This window comes from Crotalus tigris, unplaced genomic scaffold, assembly GCF_016545835.1.
Source record: "Crotalus tigris isolate CLP2741 ecotype Arizona unplaced genomic scaffold, ASM1654583v1 scf7180000018371.15429387391:27106975, whole genome shotgun sequence".
NCBI classification, from domain to species: domain Eukaryota; kingdom Metazoa; phylum Chordata; class Lepidosauria; order Squamata; family Viperidae; genus Crotalus; species Crotalus tigris.
Window position 1 is genome coordinate 4,229,778 of NW_024096970.1, and position 26,311 is coordinate 4,256,088.

Below are 26,311 nucleotides of genomic sequence, written 5' to 3' on the forward strand. Positions count from 1 at the left end.
TAAGCCAAATATTTTTAAATCGGATAACCAGCACATTTTTATGTAATGAATATGAATTATAAAATATTGATATGGTTATGTGTTACTATCACCTTGTGATTATTTTCCAGTGAAAAGTTATATGGCTTTATATAGCTTTAAATGGCTTCATATCTGTTAGTACAAAAAGTCAGGAAATGTCTAGATTTCCTTGTTTTTAAGGTGACCAACCATCCTCTTTTAGGGAGGACAGTCCTCCTTTTGTGAGTTCTGTCCTCCCTCGAAAAGTGTCCTCCTACATGACCTCCTTTTCAATATTTGAAGATTAATCTGCAGGGCTTTTTTTTTCTCATAGAACACTCAGAATGGCGTTCCAGCACCTTTTTTGATGGTTTTTTTTCAACTTTTGCATGAGCAGTGCTACTTCTCCTATTGGCTTTCAAAAGCCAATAGGAATTGCTGCTGAGCGCGCCAAAACACCCGGCCGGCAAACTTTGCACATGTAAGTTGTCTGCGGCGAAGGTGAATTGGCAGGAACTTTGCACCCCTCCCTGCTACCCAACTACACCATCTCCTAGTTAGTCCCGAAGATACCTGGAGGAGACTGGAGTGGCGATGCCACGGTAACTTTCTCTTGATCTTCAGCCCTGCTAGGGCAATAATGGCTGCGGGCGCAAGAGGCAGGGGCAGCGGGGCTGCTGTGGGCGGGGGTGTGAGGGACGGCGGTGGTCGGCTGCTCCCCGTGCTGTGGGAACCACGGGGCCTGCTCTACACGGGGCTGCGCAGGGTGGGTGGTGGTGCTGGTGGGGCGGCTGCAGGTGGAGCAGCTGCAGGAGGGATGTGTCGACAGCGGGCTGCCCCCCGGGGCTGGAGCTGGAGCAGCTGGTGCTTTAGGAGCTGCAGGGCCCGCTCTACATGGTGGGGCAGCAGTGCTGGCGGGGGCGCGGCATGTAAGCAGGATTACAATATAAAATGTTACTGTTACAAATGTTTTTATTATGCACTTATCATATTATAGTGTATTCTGCATTATTGTTGCAATGAATAAAATGTTTCTTTTATTTACGATATTTTTTTCTTCAATTTATTTGTGTCCTCCTTTTCATTGTAAAAAAGTTGGTCACCTTATTGTTTTGGTTGTAGCATTGTGGTGAAGGTAGTTAGTATGCAGAATAATTTATAGCCATTTTTCTTGTCATCACATGCAAATATGTGCCTGCATATTTTCCAAGAAAAAAACATCTGAAGATGATTTTCCGCACTCAAATAAACAAAGAATAGTGATGTAGTTGACATTTTTAATTTAAATAAAATTAAGAGTGACAGAATTGCTGCTGTTTTTTACAACTATCATCTGTTATTTTATTTCATGGACAAACTGTAAAACCTTGTTATAACTGAATAAAGCATGGATATTCTATTATTGCTCAGCAAGCTGGGAATATTTAGGATGACTCCACCCATATATATCCATCTTGGTGAGAACTGGATATTCTTAAGCGAAGAATGTTAAGGACAGCTGGACTTTTTTTTTAAAAAAAATAACCATTCATTTTGGTGTGTAACTTTTGTTTATGATATTAACACCATTATCATAATCATAGATAAGAAACAACATCAAGGCAATTTTTTTTCAAAATGATCCAAAATATGTTAAAACACTTAAGGTCTCAGCTGTAATCTCATACACATTTACATGGAAATGAGAACTATTAAACTCAGTGTAGAGGGGCACACATTTGCAAAGGAAAATATTTTTAAATGTATCTAATATGTAAAATGAAGACTAATTTCATTTCAACATGTTATAATAGCCATATCTATTAATAAATAAGCAAACCTATTTTATAAATTATAATATAAACAGTTTTCACTGAGTTAAATGCCTTGATTTAAATCAGTCTATTCTTTTGTGTACTTTTGAAATGAAGCTACCTAACCCTGTAATTTTCTATTATTATTTGCAAAATTTATGCCAGGTTTTTTTTTTTCATACTGGTTCCTTCCAGATGGGTTGAGTAGAAAGTTGATTTAAACCTCTACTTGGGACTCTGAATACATTTATAAACCAAAATGAAATTACAGACTGTATGCTCCCTATAGAACTCAGTAAGGGGGATGGGAAAGAAGGAAGAAAAAAAACCTTCACAAATTGAGAATATAAAGATACTACCATTTATACATTATGGAGGTTTTTTGGGGGGGAGGTGTTAAAATGATTTTAAAACTACTTCAAGCTTACATTATTGACCATATAACATGTTTGCAACTCAATAGTTATACAGTCAATAGCATCTCTTCAGAGATAACTGTTTTAGCACTTCCACATAGCAAATTGCACCATGTGCCTATTGCCTATTTGTTGAAATAACAGGTTATTTGGACTTCTTGGAATACAGGCAGCCAGTTTTCTTATATGTACTAGTAGTTGAGTTCTATGGACTTTGGGAAATCAATATTGAGTTATTTTGCAGATATTTCACTTATGCTTTTATATCTTAATTTTCTTATGATATAAACTACTGGGAATCACAGCAAGAAGAAAAAGAACAAACAAAATCACAGCAATGGCTAAGTCATATCTGTACTATCCAACTAAACTAGTGCTTATTTGTTTATCAGCAGCTGCTGGTAAGAAATAACAAAGATAAAGCAATCTCTCCATGAGAAAATGTTCCACAAAACTGCCTCAACGATCTAAGCAGAATATTCTAAAGCCACCCCAGCATTACCAGAAAATCTTATAGTTTCCTTTCAGAATCTATATCCAGAGTAGACTTCAATTTAATTAATAAAGTATTTAATTAATACTTAAAGTTCAAAACAGCAATTATGTAGTAATTAAAATGCAACAATATATATTTATCAAATAACAAAATGCACTAATACCTCAGTTCCATCAAAAGCCAATTCCAAAATGTGTTATTTGTGATGGATACAAAGTTGAAATAAAGGGTTTTTTTTTAAAAAAAATTAAATACTGCATAATAGGAAAAACCTTTAACAATAAAGGATTACCGTATGTATTTTCAAAACAAACCCTGTTTTGGAGTGCATATATTTCTTAGAGAACCAGAGAAATCAAAAGCACATCTATGTTTTCACCAATGTTCTTTTCCAGATAATTAGCAACTGTTATTACTTTTTCAATGAAGCATTTATGAAAATCTTCCCACTTAAAATAGATTTTATTTTCCCAAGTTTAATTTTTATTTAAATTAACCTAATTTTGTTTCCAAACCATTTCATTTTCTTGGATTAGGAGATACTGGAGATAGATATTTAGACATATTTAAATTACTGTTAACATGAGAAAGAAGCAGATTTCAATTAAATAATTAAAGAAATAAAGAATAAATGACAGAACTTTCTTTTTTTTAAATCAATAAATTGTGAGGAATTCTAGAAATGTTTTAGAATTACACTATATATAGCAAGAATGTTCTGTGTTAAATATAGATTACATAATAAATTTGTTCACTTGTGTGAAAACTGGATTATTAAATTAATCCAAGATAGCTACATGTCAAATTAAACTAAAACAACATACAAGATTTGTGGCATAGATCAAAAGATTTAAAGCTTTTTTAATGAGTGTGTAAAATAAATCTGGGCCATGAAATGTAAGCTCATGCTGAAAGATAGTCCTGCATTTGCAAAGAACAGATAAAAAACCAAAAACAGCAAGTTTAAACCTTCTATCTAAACTCAAAATCTATTGCAGGAAATTCATGATGCAGTAGAGTTGAATTCCAGCATACATATTAGCTGAGATGCTGTTTCTAAATTTGGGTTCATAATGTACCTGACTGATTGTATAACATGGGTGATTATTATTTTTTAGAATGTGACAAGTATTAAAGTATAAATATATACCGGTATTTAAATCATTTCCCTCCTGTAATTACATTTCTCTGCAGTAATACTACAGCCTAAGAAATTAAGAAGTTGTTGTCAAACATGCATATGTTGTCACATTGTTTGATTTTTTACAATTCAAGCACTTATATTAGATGGTATTAGCTCTCATAATTATATCCCTCTTTCATCATCATTCACTTATCATTTCTAAATACTGTAAACTTTTGAATAGATTATATTCCACAATGCAATTTATGAAAATACAAGAGAAAATCCACAATAAAATGGTGCAGTGATACCCCATGTGCTAACATAATTTTTCTGGTTCAGGGCTTTAGCCAGCCAGAAACAAGAAACTTGTAGTATTGCTTGAGTCTTGCAAAACAATTGGAATGAAAGAAACCTTTCTCTTCCATACCATCTCAAAATCTCCTATGTACTACCAAAATGATCAGGTTTGCCACTTTTAGTTTTTTCCAACCTGAAACCTTTCTTTACGTATACCAGTGATGGAGAACCTTTTAGAGACCGAGTGCCCAAAACCTGGCCCTGCCCCCACTCCACTCCCACCCCATCTGCCCAAAGGGCCACTCATTGCCTACAGGGTCCGCCGTAGATCGCCCAGACAGCCCTGCAGCATCAACTGTACGTGATGGGATGTGAGGGCAGAGTCTTGTCTACACTGCCTGGCTGCCATGTTCTTGGCTGTGCTGCTCCGCATGGGCCAGGCTCGGGGGGCGACTCTCGAGGGAGGCTGCTGGTGAGGAGGAGGTCATGGGGGAGCAAGGCTGGGGCATCAGCACATGTGCCCACAGAGAGGGCTCCGAGTGCTGCCTCTGGCACCCGTGCCATAGGTTCACCACCGACATATACAGTCGATTTAAAAAAAAAAACATAATACAAATGCACCTCACTTCTCATCTCACATATCTCTTATGCAGATTAAAATGTTCCTCAATAATAGCAAGCCATCAGATAGCACCTTCTTCCTGCTTTTTCAAACAAGTTTTGCTAAAATAAAATGGATGGTCTGAGGCCAACAAGGAGAACTCTGTGTTGGAACCAAAACTCTGGCTGCTTCTACTGATAAGAATATTGGGATGACCTAGTCACTTTTGTCTTATGCTCAGTCTGGAATCATATCCTTGCCCTGGGCACCTCCACTTCAAGGCAATCTCTTCACTATGAAATTACCCTTAATATGGACAGTGCTTTCATTTGTCTTGTGATGTAACAAGCATAAATCTTTGCCTAGTACCTGAGAATTTCAGTTAGTATATGACTTGCAGTGTGAAGGTAGGCTGCCAAGGTCCAACCATCAGAATCCTTTTTTTTCCTGGAATTCGCTCAAGGCTGGAATTCACCTGGAATCAAGGGTAGAAGTTGGCTCAACATAACATAACTCAACATAACTCAAACATGTTTTATTCTTTCATCAAGACAAACCTCTGAATTATATACAAAATGGTTTGCAGTCAAGCCATTCTGCATACTCCTCGACAGGGCCAAATTTGGATGTTTCACAATTTAAAATATCATCCTCCGCAAATTAATGAGACTGCAATCTCCCTACTGAAAAGCAGAGAAGATTAAGCAGTCACCCCAACCCAGGTTTTTGATTCTTTGGCAAATTTTGATTTAACACATACCCATGTTTCCCTGAAAGTAAGACCTACCCCTAATATAAGCCCTAATATAATAAGTCCTAATTTTGGGGGTGAGGCGCATGCCTAAAAATCAAGCTGGGGTCAGGGTAGGAGGGTGGAGCTTACCATTGCAGCCAGGCCTCCCATGGATCGACACTTGCTTCGCTGGCCCACTTCTTTTGCAACTAAAGGAGCAGCTTCATTCTGCAGCTGAGAATGGAGCTACGGCCTGCATTTTGCAGTCAGAGGCCTTTCTGGAAAGCCTCTGCAGCCGAAAACCGAGCTATGGATTCAATCCGTAGCTCGGTTATCAGCTGCAGAGGCCTTCTCAAAAGGCCTCTGACTGCGAAATACAGGCCGAAGCTCCATTCTTAACTGCAGAAAGAAGCTACTACTACTGACGCAAACATGGCCTGCTGGGTAGGGGCTGTCGGTGCTGCTGCTGTGAGGTGAGTGGAAAAGACACCCTCCAAAAATAAGACCTGGTACCTCTTTTCAAGGGAAAAAAAGGCCAGGTCTTATTTTCAGGGAAACACAGTATATGCCACGTATACATTTGGGCTCAATTATCTGTACATTAGAGCATTTTTTTAAAGCAGCAAATAAGATACATTAGGATTTATTCTAAAATGACCTGCTTATACAGTTTTTACATTTTCTAATTTGTAGGTATGCTTTTACATATTTTGTACAAAGAATTTGTAGCCTTTTTCTAATATTAATGGATGTCATAATTATATTTGTATGTGAAAAGAGCTGATTACAGTTCTTAAGTGCATTTCTTGCAATATATTAGCTATATTCATACATTTATCTTTCACAGAAATGTGACAAGAATTCATATCACCACAGACTGATGTAAATAAATAATTATGGATTAATTGGCAAAGCTCCAGAAATAAGTGCTGTGTCAAAGGTCTGTATAAAATGCATTTTTCCATATAAATGATATGAAAATCATGTTTTTGGTTTGATGTACAGAAAAGTTCCAGATAAAACAGAATAATTCACGAGCAGTATAGCTTCAAGTTTAAATCCTAAGAGCCGCAATTACACATTTTTGCATCAAGAGTAGAAATGAAAAATATATCAAACACTGCTAAAACCTTGTATGTGGCATTGGTGCCTCCATATACTGTTTACTGAAAGAAAATGTATTTGAAACTTAAAGTATTACATAACACCAACAAGCAAGCAAAGAAGTTATAAACAAGTTTGAAGCAAACCTAAAAGTATTAAGTAAGGATGGCATATAGGACATTATTTGACATACAGAAACTCTTAAAGTACTATCATTAGCTAATTATTTGGTGTTAGTTTTGGAGGATCCTTTAAAGCGAATTGAATGGGAAAATTAAAATTAAAAGAACTTGGTACATTAGCAGATTTTAAGATTAAGAAACAGAAGACGATGTCAATATCAAATATTAATATCAAATATCAAAATAGAAAATCAAAAAGAATTGATAAAAAATGGGATTTAAGGCCACATGTTAAGATGTTACAAGATACAAAGAAAAGAGAAGGAATGGGTTTTCCCAATTTGAAATTATATTTGCACTTGCTGTTTAGTTTGGATAAAATAGTGGCTGTTGCTGGAAAATAGATGACTTTTGGAGCTACAAGGACATGACTTGAGATTTCGATGACATAGATGTTGCACAATAGTATAAAGATTAATGCAAGTTTTAAATGTAGATTATGTTACTGCTACTGCTAAAATCTTTTATTTGAAGCCATTGTCAGCCTTCCTCCCAATATGTACACCAGATTGGGAATCAACTCAAAAGGAAGGCTAGGAGTACTTTCATTGAGAGTTGCCATAATAATGAAACTCACAAGTCTGATTGTGAAGTACCTCTTCCCCTTCTTATATCCATGTGAATTCAGGAGGTGTATGTCTGAGTCATTGCTACATACTTTTCTGCCTCTTTTGGATTTAAGTTATGCTTTCCAACAGATCTGGCCTATCTTCATCAAGGTCATCTTCACACTTCACACTTGCACTCTAAAAATATTCTTTTTTTACAGTAAAGCATCTACTTACAGGAGCACAACTCAAGCATCTGTCCTTTTATAGTAGGATAATGCATTTATACTTGCTCATAGTTCTTCCAAATATTAAATTAGGTAAAGAATTTCCAGTAACAGAGATTATTAGTGCAAGTGAGCAAGAAAGCATTCCTAAATTCCTACAGAATTTTAATAGAGTCATCTATTCAGGTTTCATAAGATGGACAGTACTGTAATAAAATATTTTCAAATTTGAATATTTTTGAAGCACTTATAAGCATTTCCCCACCTTTTATTTTGAAATAGTATTAAAAAATGTTTCAAAGAACATAAATTGATTCTGTTAAGTCATTATTTAGCATGAAAATACAAGATGAGGTGAAATCACTTTGCTATCATCATGTTCAATCTATCCTATTTTCAATTTGCATGTTTTGCTTTGGCTGCTAAGCAACAAATCAAATATATCTTAATGTTTCATATTTAAATGCATTACTGTATTTCCCACAGTCCTCTTTTGCTGAAAATCAGTTGCAGAACAGCTGCTTTTGGAGCAATAATAAAGGATTTATATTGGTTACAGTATATGAAAATCCAGAGAAGATTTTTGTCTCCAGAAACATCTTCCCAATCTATCAACAACTCTCCATCATGCACCACAGGCATACTTGATTGTTATCCAGATCAATAATTGAAGTATAAGTTCAAGATGAACATGACTGACTTTGGGAAGACCATTGTGTTCCAGAATCTTTCTTTTAGAAAAATATGGAAGCGGATTTTGAATTGACTTCTAAGCCTAAACTTGCAATTTGATCTTTTTAAGAAACATGTTGAAGGCTTTGTAGAAGCATTCTATGCAATCAGAAATAAATTCCTGTGAGTTCAGTTAGACTTATTTTAAAGCCAAATCTTAAAATAAATACATTCATTCTCCCTTTCACAATATAAAAGTCACATCTTTCTTAATCAAAACACACAAGGACATGACACTTCATAATTACCCAGTTTTTTATTTTTATTGAAAGGAGTTTAAATCTATATTACATTCAGATTATATCAGAATGGATCTCAAGATAGCAAACCATTTTCAAAAATATCAAAAATGTAAAACTTAAAAATCAAGATATCTTTAATAGTTATCAGAATGCAGGCAGAGAGAAATAGTGAGCATTTGTATTCTGAATTGAAATGTCTTATTAATCAGCTCTAGGAAGTATGAATAATATACCATATTATTTTTTTAACCCTTAGCCAGTCAATGATGCCAGGACAGAGATTTGACCTTTAAAGTAAGTTTCTTTGTGGAAATAACTCTGGTCTGCTGAAGCATCAGAAATAGAATAGGATAACAGAATCTTTGCTTGTGCATTGATCCTTATCTCCCTGAATTCACAGTGGATTTTATACCATTTTTTTTTCCAGCTAGTATCATTAGCCTTGATAGATGACATGCATCTGAAGTACCGTGTGAACTGCTGGGACAGCTAAATTTTGCTTATTATTTCCAGATTAAGTACATTCTATCAGAAAAGGGGACAGAAAGGATTCAGAAATCAAAAATGTAGGAGAAAGAAATAAAGACACTGACAGAAACTTGCAGAGATGATAACAGGAATGGAATCTCACTATGGTATGTAGGGGAAAATGGTCATCATCTCAAAAGAGAATTTTGTCTTTCAACCTAAACCAGTGGTTCTCAACCTTTTTAATGCCACGACCCCCAACCGGTCGTAAGTCGAGGACTACTCAACCGGTCGTAAGTCAAGGACTACTCAACTGATGCAGCACCGTTTGCAGAATGGGACTTTTGGCGGGCTCAGCAGGGCAGAGACAGCCTGGACAATTCCTATTGGCTTTTGAAAGCCAATAGAATTAGACTCTATTCAAGAGAGTCTATTCTATTGGCTTTCAAAAGCCAATAGAATAAAAGGGAGTAGCACAGCTAAGGAAAAGGGGGAAAAAATGGCGGACTGCGTTGTTTGGCGACCCCCGTGAAATGGTCGTTCGACCCCAAATGGGGTCCCGACCCACAGATTGAGAATCACTGACCTAAACGCATCCAATAGGGACTTCAATAAGATGTTTACAAGTAGAGAAACATGAAAGATAGAGGAAAGAGATGGGAGTATAAAGAAAGACATACATTTTTAATGGAGTACTAGCAATGTAGTTCACAGGGCATAATATCTTCAATTAGTACAACAGTGTGATTAAACCTGGATGAAATAATCAGGAATGAGGAAAAACAAAACTATCATAAAGTACAAATTTGTAATTAAAAGCAAAAAGATCCTTACGTTTGAAATTAAATGCATAACCCAAAGTAAAAGAATGTTTTATTTGTAATTTCAGTTCTGCTAATAATACTGTAAAATGTGTTTATGTTCAAATAGGTTATGAAAATAAAACTTTCTATAAATGAAGGGAATATACGAAGCAACGCAAGGATGGTTTGCAAAACAGTAACATAAGTGTGGTAAACAGTTTTAGTATAAACAATATTTTTCTTTTTGTTATCTCACACTTAATTTTTGTGGCTGATTATTTCTTACTCCCTTTCTATGCTTAATATAACAGTGCTTATCCTGAAAGGAAATTGTGTGATGGGTAGTAAATTAAGGGTTCAGTGCAAGGAAAATAAGATAAATTTTATCAAGCAATTTTTCAAAATCACGAAAATCATAATTCTTAACAGTTCCTGTACAAACCTCAATGAAATAAAGGTGCTGAAAAAAAGGCAATTAATTTCCATTTAATGCCCAGGAAGCAACATATGGGAAGTCAATATAAAGAGCAGTGGAAAAATGTATCTCGCTATTTTGATAATATAAGATATGGAAGCTTCACTCTACAAACAGGTTGAGTCTATTTGACTATGATCTTTCAAGGCTAGCTCAGGACTTAGTTCTATTTAAAGAAGGAATCTACTGAAATCAATGAGGCTTAATTCAGTCTTACATTCTACCGTGCTATATCAATAGATATATTCTACATAGTCTAAGTTTAAAGCTAATTTAATATTTAGGCTAAACAAAAGCAAATAAAATGTATTTGACCACGTTTGCACATAGTCTAATCCAGTGCTTTTTTTTTGTAAAAAAAAAAGAAAAAGTGCCAGAACTCACACAGGTCATACAACCTGCCTTGCCTACCTTACAAGATTCCATCCAAAAAAGGTGCCGGAACTCCGTTCTGGGCGTTCTATGACAAAAAAAAGCCCTGGTCTAATCCCTATACTATGGTATGAGCCACAATGGCTCAATTCACTCAACATACTGAGGATTGTTCTTCATGATCACATTAAAACACACTCAGAAACATATTACACCTCCAGTCTTTGAGTTGACAGAATTTATACCAACATAATGATGTCTTGATCACCAACTGTATTCTGCTCTAGTAATGGAGCTCCTTACTGCTTTAATGAAGGACATGCTAAGGGCTGAATCTAGGTGTTTCCCTCCCAAAGCATTCCCAGCAAATGGGACAACCTGCCAGTTGTTCGCCTGAAGGTAACCTGGTGCCAAGCCATGGAAGATTTTATAGGTGAAAAACAGCTACTTTAAAGTATACCTGAAAGCTTGCTCTTAGCCACTGCAGGTCTCCACCATAGATGTAATGTGCTTCCAGTGCTAGGTGTTACGTGAGTACACTGGCCATTGTGTTCTGGACCAGTTGCAGCTTCTGGCTCATGGTTTTAGAGGCAAACCCAAGTAGAGCATATTACAGTACAGATAGCCCTTGACTTATGACAGACTTCAAAAAAGCTATTTCATGAATGAAAGCAAATATACACGTCCCAGGATAATGTTGCAGGATCCAACCTGAGTCAGTCACTGGCATCAGAGGTTTAGTCCTCCGAGCTTTTGGACTTGTGCTGTAACCCATTCTCAGAGAACTTCTCTTTACCAGAATGTGTCTGGTAGATACATTCCAATAGATATATTCCAGTAGAGAGAAGTTCCCTGAGGATGGGCTCCAGCACAAGTCTAAAAGCTTGGGAAACTAAACCTCTAAGCCCAATGACCAACTCAGATTAGATCCTGTAAAGCTATTTCAACTCATTCTCAAAGTTACAACTACAGCACGCACACACGTACACTTGTGGGCATATGATTGCATTTTGGGCACTTAGCAAACAGCTCAATTTACAACCCGTTGCAGAGTCCCATGGTCATGTGACCACAATTTGCAATGTTGTTTGCTGTTTTCAAGCCAAAAACGGCAAAAAAAAAAAAAACCCTCAGTGGATATGCTAATGGCCATGTGGTTAAATTAACAATAGAATGTTTCGGTTAACAATCATGTGATTCACTTAACAACTGCAGTGAGTTGATTTATGACCATCATAAAAACATTTGTAGAGTTCATGAGGGGCCTCAACTTATGACCAAAATTCTGGACTCCACTGTGGTCCTATGCCAAGGACTAGCTGTGTGCATAGTCATATGAGTCTGGACTACTGTAGTAAGATTCTCCCACCCTAGATGGGCTACAAATGTTATTTTTGGCTATTTTCAACAACTGGCTAAAAGTTGCTATGCCCAGCTTGAAGCAAAAGAAATTGAGAACAATTAAAATCCAACCACTTTTACTAGCTTTGAGAAGAAATAAGTGAGAATGAATAGCACACTCCAAGTGTTTGCAGAAAAAAAAATATCTAGATGATAACTGAAGTATAAGGATGGGTAGTTGTTGATGTTCTCTGAGCTTGGTAGCTTGCAGACATTTCATTACCCAACTGTGTAACATTATTAGTGCTACTGAATGTGGTGTTTCCTTCCTGTTTATATATAGTAGTCAGGTATGGTTTTATCCTTGGTAGTTCCTTTATTAGGGTGATCTGTTTCTTTTTTCTGATGTTCTGAGTTGCTGTAGGGTGTTTGTACTCATCTGAATAATGTTCTTACACAAATCCTCTTTTGGGAGATTGGCTTGTTACTTTGGTAATGGAGCGCTTGATTAGCGTGGATTGTTTTTTGATAGACTTGTTTCTTCTGCTGATCAGAATATCCAGGAAGGGTAGTGTGTTGTTTTTTAACCCCTTGTGAATATTTGCTCCCTCTGTGAGACATCAAGTCTTTTTTATAAGATCTTTATCACATTTTTAATAATTTGTTTCCCTTTTATATTTTTCTTTCACATTTTGATAAAGGTCTTTTTCTGTTTATAAAGTTCTTTTTATAAAGTTTTTTATGAGCTCTTTATAAAGATAAGCAGAATAAAGCTAGGAAGAAATAAATACTAATAAATTAAGAAGCTAGTAAAAAGAAGTGCTGATTTTTCTATGATTTGTTTTTTTGTGTTTTTATTCTAATTTTTAAGCTGTTCATTTATTTATTTTTGAAGGCTGATATTTTGTTCTCATGAGAAGCATGAATCTAGGAAGCATGTATTGTAGAATGCAACCATATAGAAACAATAACGTTAGAAACAGATGTCAAAAGAAAATCTGGAAACCAATTTAGGACTACAAGTAGGTTTCAAAATTAGCTGCTACAGCTCCAAAAAAGAAGATTCCAGATCATTCTACTTTCAAAATAAGAGACAGGTGGAAATCACCATCATGTTTATACAGAGTAGCTTTGAACCATGATTGGTCTATAAATATGGTTAGTATTGTATATCCAGCAAATTTTGGAATTGTTTCATGATGACTTCATTAAATTTGTTACAGTAAATATACTTAACAGAACTTTACTGTCCTTGGTAATCTACTCTTATAATTTCTTGTCTGGACAGCTAAGAGAAATTTGATGACATCGATGAAGCAAGAGACACTCCATGTCCCAAGAGACAATAGTGAAATATAAATATTAATATTAATACATTTCAGGTTGAAGACAGATATTGAAATTGTAAGAAATATAATTCCTTTAGAATGCACAAACTTTTTTAACAAACGCAATGCTTTAACACTGTAATCAGTATTTCTTTGTCAAAGATAAGTAAATAAAAGAATAGAAAATAACTCGTTTCCAGGTGTAAATTAAATTAAACAAAATCCAGATCAGTGGAAAATGTTTGATTTAAGAAAAAGAGTTATTTGCATTGATATATTCTAAAACTACTTTAAAGTGGCCCTAATTAAATTTTTAATTACTTAATGTAGCTTTAAATAGTTATTTTTTGTCATGGATTTTGAAAGTAGCAAACATAAATACTTTTCTCTAAATGTAACATTCAAAGTGTTTTATTATAAATCAATTAAAGTTTTTAATTTGAAAATGTATATATTTAGTTCCATGTACTAACTCCATAAATAGCTTTTAAAGATAATGCTGAATATGATATTAAGGATATTAAAAATGACCCAGATGATTATTAGCCGCCTGAAATATTTTGAGAGTTCATGAAAAGGTTTTAAATGAGCCGTAGTTATTTTTTAAAAATCATTATCACTTTGTATAGTTGCTGAACAAATGGACAATAAGTGAGTTCTACTTCATTTGCCTCCCCACTGTTCCCATTTACCTACGTGCAATCCTTTGATACAGACTTACCATGCCTTTCTTTGATAACTGTCTCTAAGACTTAAGCAAAATGGGACAAACAGCTATTTCTTGATTTTACAATTCCGTTGGTAAGTAGCAACTTCAACTTATCTTAAAGGGTCTATTTACAAATTGGAAGAAACATTCTAATACACAAAAAAGGAGTAACATCCAGATTTTTTATACATATGCTGGAGAGTTTTCTAGTGCACACCTGGACAATTTTTGGCCCCCCAGCTCACATCTGGCCCTTGGTCTGTCCCTGTCCAGTGCATATGACATCAACTGGAAGTTAGAAAACCTGGGTGAATTCATAACCAATAAAAACGTAAGCACCAGGAATATAATAAACTGAAAAAGTTTAATACCATCACCAATCACCAAGCTTTCGTCAGAGACTTCTGACATTGTCAGGATTAATGCTGGTCTATGGGAGAGTACCTTTATAGGTGAGCCGTCCTTTGCACACGGCTCCTAGCTCTTGTCATAGGTCCTAATTGATTTGGCTGCATTCTAATTATGGCTTCTATATTGATGACTCCTCTTTTCTTGTTTCTACTGCTTGTGAGTGTGCCATTACTCACTTCTACCTCCCCCGGTCTTGGATTAGGAAGGTTCCCTCCCCCCTTTTTGGGTTGGTTGGATCGTCCGTATCTCTAAATTGCTACCTCTTCTCGTACACACATCTCCCACCTTCCTCCTTCCTCTGCTCCTTACTTTCTCCCCCGTTGCCATCCCTTATCTTCTGGGGGTGCGCCCTCAGTCTTTCTCCCCATCTCGTGTTTTCCATTCCCCACCCTTTGGCTGTATAATCCCCGTTCTTATTGTTACCACTTTGTCTGCCTCCTTCCCCCCATTGCCAATGCTCTCGGACTCCGCGTCAGATCGGGCACCTCGAATACCTCTTTCCTCCTCCTAAAATTCCTTGTGTGCCCTCCTTTTTTGAGTTTGTATGCCCGGCTCCTTTGTTTCCCCCCCTCCATCGACACGATCTTTTCTGCAGTTTCCATCGCGTTCAACCCTTATTTGCTTTTCCCCCCCATTCACCCCACTCTCGATCTCCGTATTCTCCCGGGCATTCCGAGTGACGTTCTGTTGTTTCTGTTGATGGACTGCCGCCACGGGGCAAATTAATTCAGACCCCCTCCTTTCTCGGTGTTGCCGGATCGCCGCTACTCTGGGCCAGTTCTTCGTGTCGTCCTTGGTCTCCTCCTGTTTCTGCGCTCTTTTATCCACAGTTTTTTCCATCTGGATACTCGTGGGGGGTATCTTTCTCCCTGGGAGTTCCAGGGGGTTGGGGTGATTTCTCGTTCGCTGGCTGCTCTTTCCTCATCGTGTAACCGTTCCCTGTTTGGGAGCGTGTGCATGGTCTTGGAGCAAGGAGGGCCCTCAATCGTCGATTACTCCCCTGAGTATCCATGGGCCGTTGTTGTTCGGGGTGGAGGTTCACTCCCCCCATAATTTCTCCCCTAGGGGTACGTAGTACTGTCTCAGGGTGCCTCCTTATGGATGGGCGGTCCCATGTGCTCCATGCCCTTAAGGTTAGATGTGCCAGGCATAAATCAATGTCAATTTACAGAGTCTCTGTCAGAGAGCCATGCTTCTTTAAGTAGCCGGCCCTCTTTCATGTTGTCACTGGCCAGGATGCATGCATTGTCAAAATCAAAGCGATATCCAGAGTCCGCCATGTGCACCCATACTTGGGAGTGCTGTTCCCCCCTTTTTACCACTAATTTACGTTCATGGACCCTAGTCTTCATTCTTTTTGCTAGGGCAATCTTTACATAATTGCTAGGGCAATCTTTACAACTAATCTTGTATACAATTGCTGATTTTTCAGTGCTGGGGAGTGAGTCCTTGGGGTGCATCACTTTGGATCTTAAAGTTTGATCAGGTCTGTGAGCCACCCTCACCTTATGAGGGGCTAGCAGCCTGGCTGTCGCCTCTGAAACATTGCTGATATAGGGGAGGGTAACCCGGGTTGTCTATGGTGGGAGTTCCTCCATATCTGGGCTCCTCCGGGGTTTGGGTGGTATACTATAGCGTCTGATAAACTTAGTTGGGTAACCATTGCGTCTACATGTCTGGAAGAGGTGGTTTCTTTCTTCCCTTTTAGCTTTGGCTGTGCTGCAATGGGAGTCTATTCGTCTAAACAACGTTCTTATACATATATACATGTATCTCCTGATACAGCTGACAAAGTGAGAAAGAGCCTGTAGCCTAGAGGTTAATACAACTGCCTAACATGCATATAGCCCAGGTTCGAATCTCAGAAGAGTAAGTCTGGCTGAAGAGAGTTAAACTCGAAATAGCTATCCCAGTTCTCTCTTTATTCTTTGTTAGCAACCTAAAATAAATAAATAAATAAATAAATATGCAGGTCTTGGCATATTCGGGTCTTTTACCGTGTAAGATCGAGAGTATCTTGGTGATGTTTCGACGAGGTCCCACTCATCATCTTCAAGCTGGGGTCTTCGGCTTGAAGATGACGAGTGGGACCTCGTCGAAACATCGCCAAGATATTCTCACTCTTACACGGGAAAAGACCCGAATACGCCAAGACCTGCATACCTGTAACCATGAAAATCTACAAAAACATAAACATACACACACACACACACACACACACACACACACACACGACTACTGCAGAGGGCAGGACAGGAAGCCAAGTGTGCTCTTTTAGTCAGTTGGAGAAAGAAAGAGCAGAAGAGCAGCAGCTGGGCTGAGGAGAGGCTTTGTGTTCTCTCCTCTCTCAACACATGGGCATCGGAAGCAGAATTAAGTTCAGCATAGTGGTTGATCCTCCACAACAACCCCCGTTTCTGATGTGGCCCCCTGAGAAAATTAACTGCTCCCTCTAGTGGCTTCTACTATTTAACAGTCTGAATGTTTCCATTTCTGGGGGGCAATAACCTAGCAGTCAAGGCATTGGGCTTGTTGCACCGAAGATTGCAGTTCAAGACCCAAGTAAAGTGAGACAAGGTGAGCTCCTGTTCTTGCCCCAGCACTTGCCAAACTAGCAGTCTGAAAGCATGAAAATCAAGTAGATAAATAGGTACAGCATTCCGTGCCCCCCCAGCAAATAGTCATGCTGGCCACATGAGCACGGAAGCATCTTTGCATAATACTGACTTGCTTGGCTAAGAAATGGAGATGCGCATTGTTCCCTAGAGTTGGTCATGACCAGATAGGGGAAATCTTTATCTTTTTTCTTTATTTTCATTTCTAAAAATATTTCAGTTACAGAAACATTGATGTGAAGTCTTAACATCACTATCCAAGCAGCTGCAGCACAATCAGATTATAATATACTCTTACCTGTAATTAATTACATTTTCTTGATTTGTGTTTTGTGGTTGGAGAAAACTAGGAAAATAATCATCTCCCATTATTCAATAGAAGGGAAGTTGTCTTACCTGAATGCCTTTTCTCAGCATGATGATGGAGAAACAACAATGTGGCAACTAAGGTCTACAGTAAAAAATCTTTAAAACAATAGACTGTCTGAAATGGAATATTTTGGCCATTCTGGTCCTGTGTCAAAATTAAAACATTTCTAATTTATAGCTGCTTCCATATCCAGAATGTTGTAGTAAAAGACAATCCTGAGATAAGAAAAATAAGACCCAAATACTCATTAATGTTAGAAATTTATTGGATTCATTCAACACACTAAAGAAATCACTTTACAGCATAAAGTGACATGTGAATCTATTGTTTAGGTTGTAAAGAATGGATTATCATTTAGTGTTCTATGTAAGCTCAGTTTTAAGTTATTGAACAAACCATACTTAAACAAAATGTATCTTGAAAATACAAAAAGTACACCCCAGAGGTCATATGTAGCCTTTAGGATCCAGTTTATAGCTCCAAGAGTAGGAGGGATCAACATTTCAGTCCCTTTTGATCTTCTTTTCAAGTTTGGGGAGAATGAAGGGGTAAAATATGTAAGTTAATTATTGCAGAATCTCAGAACCAACCTAAAATGGATCCACCGCCTGTTTTTAGAGCAGGGTCTACAATATGCCAAGTAAACCTGATCTGAAGCCAATATACATTGTGCATTTCCTGCTTCATGTGAACCCAGCCTAAAGCTTGATTTAGACTTGTCCACAACTGTGTGTAGCCAATACTTACCTATGATGCAAAGGGGTTGATGGGTTAACTGTAGGTTGCTGACAGGCCGACATGCACCCCTCTCAAATTTCAACAACATGTTGTGTGGAGATGTACATTGCATGTTGATTAGTTGATATGACTTCCTGTTGATGCTTTGTTGTTTGAGTGCTCCCTAGCCAGAACATTAACATTCACAGCAACATAAATGCAACAGGTATGCAACCATCTCCAAATGACAGACAGATATATACATTCCCTGACATGCAGTGACACAGAAATCTAATGCAGCCTTAAGTCTATGTTAGGGATTTGCTATCTAGTCGATCACAACATAATTGTAACATCTTTTGATGTAATTGAAGAATAGAACTTCTATTGAGCACCATCACAGATGCCTTTTTGTTATAATTTAGTATAAAAAGAAATCTAAATAGGTCAAACTTTTCTTCCCTAGATAGTGTTGAATCAAATACAATGCCATGGCTAGTAATGTCAAATGTTCTTAAGAGGTCACAGAAAATGACAGTGTTGAATCAACCACAATGCCATGATTAATAATGTCAAAAGTTCTTAAGAGATCATACAGAATCATCAGAAACTATTTTTGACCAGAAAATGTATCAGCTGAGGCTGCAAACAAAACAAAAGTACATCCCCCCCATCCCCAGTACTATTACAATAACAAGGCAGCATGGTCAGACTGAAATACATTTAAAATCTTTTTGACAGAATTTCTGGATCTGTCCAGCCACTACTTTTTAAAAGATTTCAGCAAAAAACCTCAACAGTTTTTAAATTTATAAAGAAGATACGCCACAATCACTCTTAAACCTATTAACATTTTATTCTCCCTCAAGAAAGCCTTACCTGCTCCTGAACTTAAACCTTTCTCTCACACAACTAATTATTAAAAGACATGAAGAGCAATAGTAACAGACATGCATAATCATCGGCTGAATCTTTCCAAAAATCTTTACATAACTAAGCTGCAATAACAGGAAAAAATATGAACTGATCCAACCTTGAAATCTCAATGAAGCTAGCCAGAAGTAGTTTTAAGTTCTGAATATGCAACAGTGACCTTTAAAAATCTTGCAAATTTATCACAATCTCCTTCATACAACTCTAGGACCTGAGAGACAAAAAGGAGGCATGAAAGTGTATGCTCTAGTACAGGGGTCTTCAAATTTGGCCCTTTTATGACTTGTGGATTTTAACTCCCAGAATTCCTCAGCCAGGCATGCTGGCTGAGGAATTCTGGGAGCTGAAGTCCACAAGTCATAAAAGGGCCAAGTTTGAAGACCCCTGCTCTAGTATTTTACCTCATTCATTCCAAATTTATGCCATCTGTACTTATAACTATTGTTTTTACCATATTTACCAAAATGACAAAGTGACCAGTCCCCATACCCTTAGATAAAGAGGCAAACAGTTTCATAGTTTCACAGTAATATGGAAAGCTACTTAAATGAAAAGCAAAGGCCAACTAATCAATTTCCACTGCAGCTGCAGATTTTTTTTTACAAAACAAGTAGATTTTGATCTGAGTCACCAAGGCACTTAAATGAAAGTGCATAAGGATACTATTTCTAAATATATTTTATTTATGGCTTGGCTATTAATAAAGTCTTGTATATTAAACAAAAACACTCTGGGTGGTCAAATTCTTCTGCTGACAGAATTGTTTCTGCAAATGAATCCAAGAATTGTAATTTTCTATCTCCCTGAAATCCCCAAAATCTCCTCAAACACTGAAAGACTCTATAGCAATCTAGAGGTGGAGAAGCAAAAATTTATTTTTTTTATAGAAGCCCCCAACTAATGCGCCTTTGGATTTCAACATTGCTAGTCCTCAGGGTTTTTATTTTTTTAAGAAAAAAATATAAGACTGAACTCAATATTTATTTCCATGTCCACCTGTCAAATTTTGATTTAAATAAAAAAAAGATCTGATGGGTCAGTAACTTTATTTGAGAAAATACAATGTATTTTTATGGTAGTCAGTCAGATGTTTAGGCTGGATTTAGCATTTTTATCCACGTATTGAATACTTTCCAAGGACCCATATTATATTATTATTATTATTATTATTATTATTATTACTATTATTATTATTATTATTATTATTATTATTATTATTATTATTATTATCTGTTCACAACAATGTGAAGTCACAACTGCCAGTTCTTTAGCTTTTGGCCTTCATACACATTGAGTTCTTCCCAACAACCTAGGATGTGGTAATGTATTGGTGTAGTATATGTGCAAATCCACACAGTATGGCCTTTTGCAACTGACGGATGGAAATGTTGTCAATTCACGAATTTTCTAAGTGCCCTCCATGATTTTTGGGTATGGCACCCAGTGAGCCAATAACCACTGAGAGCACTAGTCAGTTTATGCCATAACCTTTCAACTTCTATTTTCAGATCTTGATACTTTGTGATCTCCTATTGTCTTTGTCTCCTATTCTACTATCCCCTGGTATTGCCACATCAATTATTCAGACTTTCTTCTTTTCACAATTATAGCTGATGTTTTATAACCCAAACTTTACTTTTGTTTTTCGGTCTAAACTGTTCAATTTAACTAATATCCAGTTAATAATTTCAGCAGTGTATCATATCAAAGGTATGGCTCAGATATTGATGGCTTTGACAGTGTTTCCACCATTCAATTGTGTCTAACAATTTTCTCACTATTGGATGTATTTCTCACTGATCACATCAAGCTTAGAACTTGCAATTTCCTGGTTTCTAGCCAGCACCTTTGCTACTACACCAAACTGGCTTTCGTATTGCCGTTGTATAGCCAAACCTATAGCTATTTACTGTAAATCAATATGACTCATCTAGAATAAATAAATGAGGTCCAATAACCAAGCAGAACTTTTAAATAAATAATATGTATATTAAAATACTTTGCACTGTCCATTAGATTCTGAATGGTAATATAAAACTCCTTAGCAACTGTTGATAAAATAAAATTAAAAAACTGAATACAGTTCATTCACAATAGCATAAAATAATGGAACAGAAGATATAATCAGAAGCTATTCTGTCAACAATTAGTATAAGTAATATAATATATATAGTAAAATAATACTTTAGAACAAAGCAGCATAGTTTCTCTTTCCTTATGTAACGATAACTAAGGAAACAAAGAAGGGCTTATCTGAAGTCAGTGGAATCATGTGCTTTAAGTTCAGTACACCTAGAAAAAATATGTATACTAGCAATGGTTTAAGTTATCTTTTATAAGAACTCTAAGTTACATTAACAAATAAAAAGTCAGCAAGATACATGTTATACGATGTTAATAAAAGATGATCCAGGAGAAAGGCACATTACTCATTATTCCTATTTCATGTTTGCTGCAAACAAAAACAAAACTAGTGAAATATCTATGGATACATTCCCCCATTGCATTCTACTAATTTTTCATTACCTTGTCCATTCTTCTAGAACAGTGGTTCTCAGCCTGTGGGTCGGGACCCCATTTGGGGTCGAACGACCATTTCACGGGGGTCGCCAAACCACGCTGTCCGCCATTTTTTCCCTTTCCCCTAGCTGTCCTACTCCCTCTTATTGGTGGCCACACGCACTTGGGGGGTCACCACAATATGGGGAACTGTATTATGGGGTCACGGTATTAGAAAGGTTGAGAACCACTGTTCTAGAATGATGCTGTTAATGGTAACTGCATACCAATATGAAAAGTATGTCCTCAAATTAAACTGAAATCTTGGAAAGTGCAAGGAGGGGGATCTTGCAGCATTTTGTAATTAATCTGCCATTGCATTCTTCCAAGATTTTTTCCTCAAATTTTCAATGTACCCAGTAGTTTCTAGATAATGCCACATCCGAATATCAACCAGAACCATTTCTGCTAGCTTCCAAGATCAACCAACTTCTACTAGGTGCCACCACCTGCTGAGAACAAATCATAAGGCAATGTCCATTCTGCACAAAGAAAGTGCATCATGTAATTATAAAAGTTCTGCCCTTAATGTATGATAAGAAAGGGAGCAGGAATATCACCTATTTTGATAATAACTAAGCAGGCAAGGGCATACCACATCTGAAAAACCCTGCCAAAAAAACTGCAGGGACTTGTCCAGGCAGTTTCCAAGAATTGATCACAGCTGAGTAGAAGAAAAGTAAATCACTTGTATACTTATACTTTATTGATTAAATGAGTCACATAAAATCTACTAAACACGTCACTTACAATAAGAAACAAGGAATATGCTGATTAACCCAATTTATATACTATATTCTTTATTTTTTTAGAACATTGGACTTATTGGAACCTCTGAAGTATTTAAGACTAAAATATTTCAATTTATTAGCATTTTTAAAATTCCAAATATTTTTTTCTGAAAAAGTTAATATTTGGGTATGAATGGCAACAAGAGTAGCTTTTATATCTGGTTAATGTATAACGTGCTTATTGAAATTTCGTATTCCTATTAGACATGAATATCACTATGGTTATCCCATCTACTTCAGTTTCATAGAAATATTGCACCATCACCAAAAAGATACACACATACTGATAATAAAAGTAACAACCTGTTCAGGAAACTCTTTCTAGTCAATGTTACTGCAGAACACTGCATACTGAATTCACACAACCCATATATACAAAATATCTCAATCCTGCTGCCAGTTCATTAAAGCACTAACAATTAAGACAAAACAACTTCATGAAAAGTGAAAACAATAAAGCTATAAGCTATGTACTATACTCCATTTATACTATGTTCAAAAGGGTTCTGTTATGATATTACCTTGTAAATTATTACATATTAAGATACAATATTTAAGCAATTTGACAATGTCCAAGATCAGATTATCATATTATTTTTATTGTGGAATGTACTACCTTTGATTTTAATTTAAGCTTTTACTTTTCCATTTACTTTTAAAATGGAATTGGAAAACAACCCAACCAAAATCACAGGCATGTTTTAAAAATATTTTATCTTTTTCTCTATAGTGTGCAACATTGTCTTTCAAGTAAAATTTCAAAAGTTAGAATCTGCTTTACAATGTATTGCAATTCAAATAAACAATTTAAGATCTAATACTGAAAAATAATTTAGCCAAAACAAAAGTATATGTACACTACCTCAGATTCTACAAAAACAAGCATAAACGGGTAACACAGTAATAAGACTTTTTTCAAATATATATATTATGTGATATATGAATGTTTATATTGTATTTTATTACATTGTTATCAGATGTTTTTATTTTTAAAAAAGGAATTTTAATGTATAAAGCAATCTTAAAATTGTTTAAAAGGACTCATACCCAGTATCTATAAAATTATGTCAAACAGCATAAAGTATAATCTGGAAGAGCTGTAGTAAGTTGAAAGCAGTTAAGCCTGTCATGACACAATTACTTCAGCCACAAGTAAGATTCCAGGGGAAAAGGTTTGGATCTTACAATTTCTGTATAATAAAGGTAAGCAAAAAGATGTACTAAAATACTTTTGTAGCAATATATTTTGAATATAGATACATTTCAGGCTTTTAAGAGAAATTAGTTTAATTCAAAAATTTCGTAGCCTATAGAATCACAATTATATATGTTTAAAGACAAACGGCTCGGTTGTACCTTTCTTTACTTCTATATGTTTGAGACAAGAGCTCTATAACTCTGAACCTGTTCCACATTGCATTACATAGCTTCATACAAATCAAGGATATATGTACAAGTCCTCCATATCTTTATTGCATGTAGTGGTATTCTGGCCCATACCCAGCACATCACACACACACACACACACACCCAAAATGTCCTTTTGTATTTCTATTAATGCGTTAGTGGAAAACACACACAAGATACTGATTCTGCTCCAATTACCCTGAAACAAATATTCCGACCTCATGTTCTATTATTTAAAATAAATTCATCGGATGGATGTTTTCCAGGCCATTCTGAAGTCCGCTTCGAAAAGGGGACCGGGAAAGAAAAGGTTACTTCTGCTTCTAGCCACCCATCCATCAGATGGGGAAGAGATGAGAGTTAAGTTCGCATTGAGCCATCTGAGCATGTGATAAGAAATGAATCCCGGATTAATGGGTCGACCAGCCACGAAACAAGGCTACCCAGCTTTAAAAAAGATTGCCATTTATTCGCGGAAGACTCAAGCAGAGAAGCAGCGAGCAGCCCCCTTCTCTCCCCCTGACGTATTTCAGGTAACATCTGAGAAGTAGACCCTTGACCGCAGCCTCGCCTTTTTTCATCTTGGGGGGGGGCAACGGGGAAGAGGAGAAAAATCGCCAACCGGAAGCGCCCGCATGCCCCAATCTGAGGCCGCAGGAGTGAGGGGAAAGAGTGGGGGGCCAGCTCCTAACGCTGTCCCCCCCCCGCCACTCGCCTTCCCGTTCTCATTAACCCAGCAGGGGAGATGGCTGGTTGGCTGGCCAGCAGGCAAGGTGGGAGGCGTGCCCCCTCTCCTCGTGGAATGACTGAGTGGGAATACCTCGCCTCGGCGAGCGGGGAAGCGGCGGCAAGTGGAAGGGGGCGGCGGCGGCGGGAGGGAGAAGGGGGAGCACTGCAGAGAATACAGGACCGCAGCAAGCAGGAAACTCACCGCGTCTTCTGCTGAAGGAATCCCGGCTCCTCGCCTTCGTCTCGGCGTTAACCACTAGCACCGCCACTCCCCCCCCCTTTTTTTTTTTTTACATCTTCCCACAGCCTCCCCCTTTCCCGTCAGCTCCTTCTCCTTTCTGGGTCCGGGGAGCTCGTGCCCGGCGGGTCCGTTGGGGTTGGAAGTTCGAACGCGCCCCGCGAGGGAGCCCCCACCCCTGGCGGACGATTGTCCGCGAGAGTCCGGGACGGGGGGGGGGCGCAGAGACTGAGCAGCCGGAGGAAGAGGTGGGGGGGGGTGGAGAAGAGAAGGAGAAAGCGCGGATCTTTCCTCGGCACAAAGCTTCACAATAGACACGGCGCGAGAGAGCGGCGCGCGCGTGTCGGTGCGAGTGTGCCGAAGGCGGGGCTTCTTGGCCGGCTCCCGCACTCTCTCCCGGAACGGGGGTGGCGCGACCGCTAAAGGGGAGAGGCCGGCAAAGGTGTTGTTTGCGCAGCCACCTGACCGGCAGCCCTCACCGCGCGGCTCTTCAGACTCGGGATGAAAGGAGGCGGACGCTTACAGCCTCTTTTCTGATGCCAGGCACACACACGCACCCCCGCATACACAGTCGGGTGGTACAGGCTAGCTTTATTCTCCTAGGGGTGAGAGCAAGGGAGGTGGCGGCGGCGGTAGGGTTTTATTGCGGCTTTCCCTAAACCGGCTTCTCGCAGCCAATTAGAAGAAGAGGAGGAGGAGGAGTTGGCGTTAGATCCAAAGACGTCGGAGGCAAAAGAAGAGGAAGAACGGCGGTCCGGGAGAGCTACATTTAGAGCCAGGTCGGCGCAGGCTAAACGTTCGTAGGACTTGCCGTCCTGCTTTATTTTTCCGTTGGAGCACTGTTTGAATGAATGAATGAAAAAAGAATTAAAATGCTGTAGTTTGAATACTGCAGTCCTTCTGTCATTATACAGTTATGCTAACAATACAACACCTTGTCCAATTACGGGTCAAACCGCACTGAACTCGGTAGCATTTGCATCTCCGTTATAGATAAGATTGTACTGTGAAACTTCACAGGACTCCACTAATTGCGGAAGGAAGTCTGCAATAATCTCCAGCCTCAATTTACTTTTTAATCTAGTTGGACAATGTGGGTTGCTGTCCGTTCTAAAACCGGTTTTAATAATTTAACAGTATTGAATTTCATTAAGGCTACAAATAATCTCAACACTTGCCTCTATTTATTGAAATAAATGGTATCGGACTGACAACCAACTGCATTTATACGTAATTAGATACTTACATGTCCCACGGATTTATTCTGTATTTAAATTAATACTTATATATTCCACTATAATTCTGGAAGCAATTGAGCCTATCTTCCTTTAACAATGCTTAAGATTTATGCTCTGAATTTTTACATGTCGTTTGTTTTTATCCAAAATGTGAAGTTTTTGGAACTCATTCGTGCTTTCTGAATAACCACAAGAATGAACCAGTGAATTCCTAGTCATTGGGTGCCATTCTTTTTGCTAAATCTCGAACTGGACCCTAATGCAGTTATGTTAGATCTGTTGCCAAAACGGAACCAACATTTTCAGTACG

The 26,311-nt window shown here is 37.7% G+C and overlaps 1 protein-coding gene across 3 annotated transcripts in view; it reads right to left on the reverse strand.

The window, feature by feature from the left end:
- Positions 1-25,900, reverse strand: part of WASF1 (WASP family member 1) — a 50,711-nt gene extending 24,811 nt beyond the window's left edge. Inside the window, exons 1-2 of one of the 3 annotated variants that reach the window (XM_039351188.1) lie at positions 24,728-25,900; positions 5,099-5,204 (exon numbers count right to left, since the gene is read on the reverse strand). The gene's annotated coding sequence lies outside the window, so the exon portion shown is untranslated. Of the gene's footprint in view, positions 1-5,098; positions 5,205-5,612; positions 5,659-24,727 lie in introns of those variants that run through there. The other 2 variants (XM_039351186.1, XM_039351187.1) reach the window with 2 other exon arrangements.
- Positions 25,901-26,311: the final 411 nt, after the last annotated feature.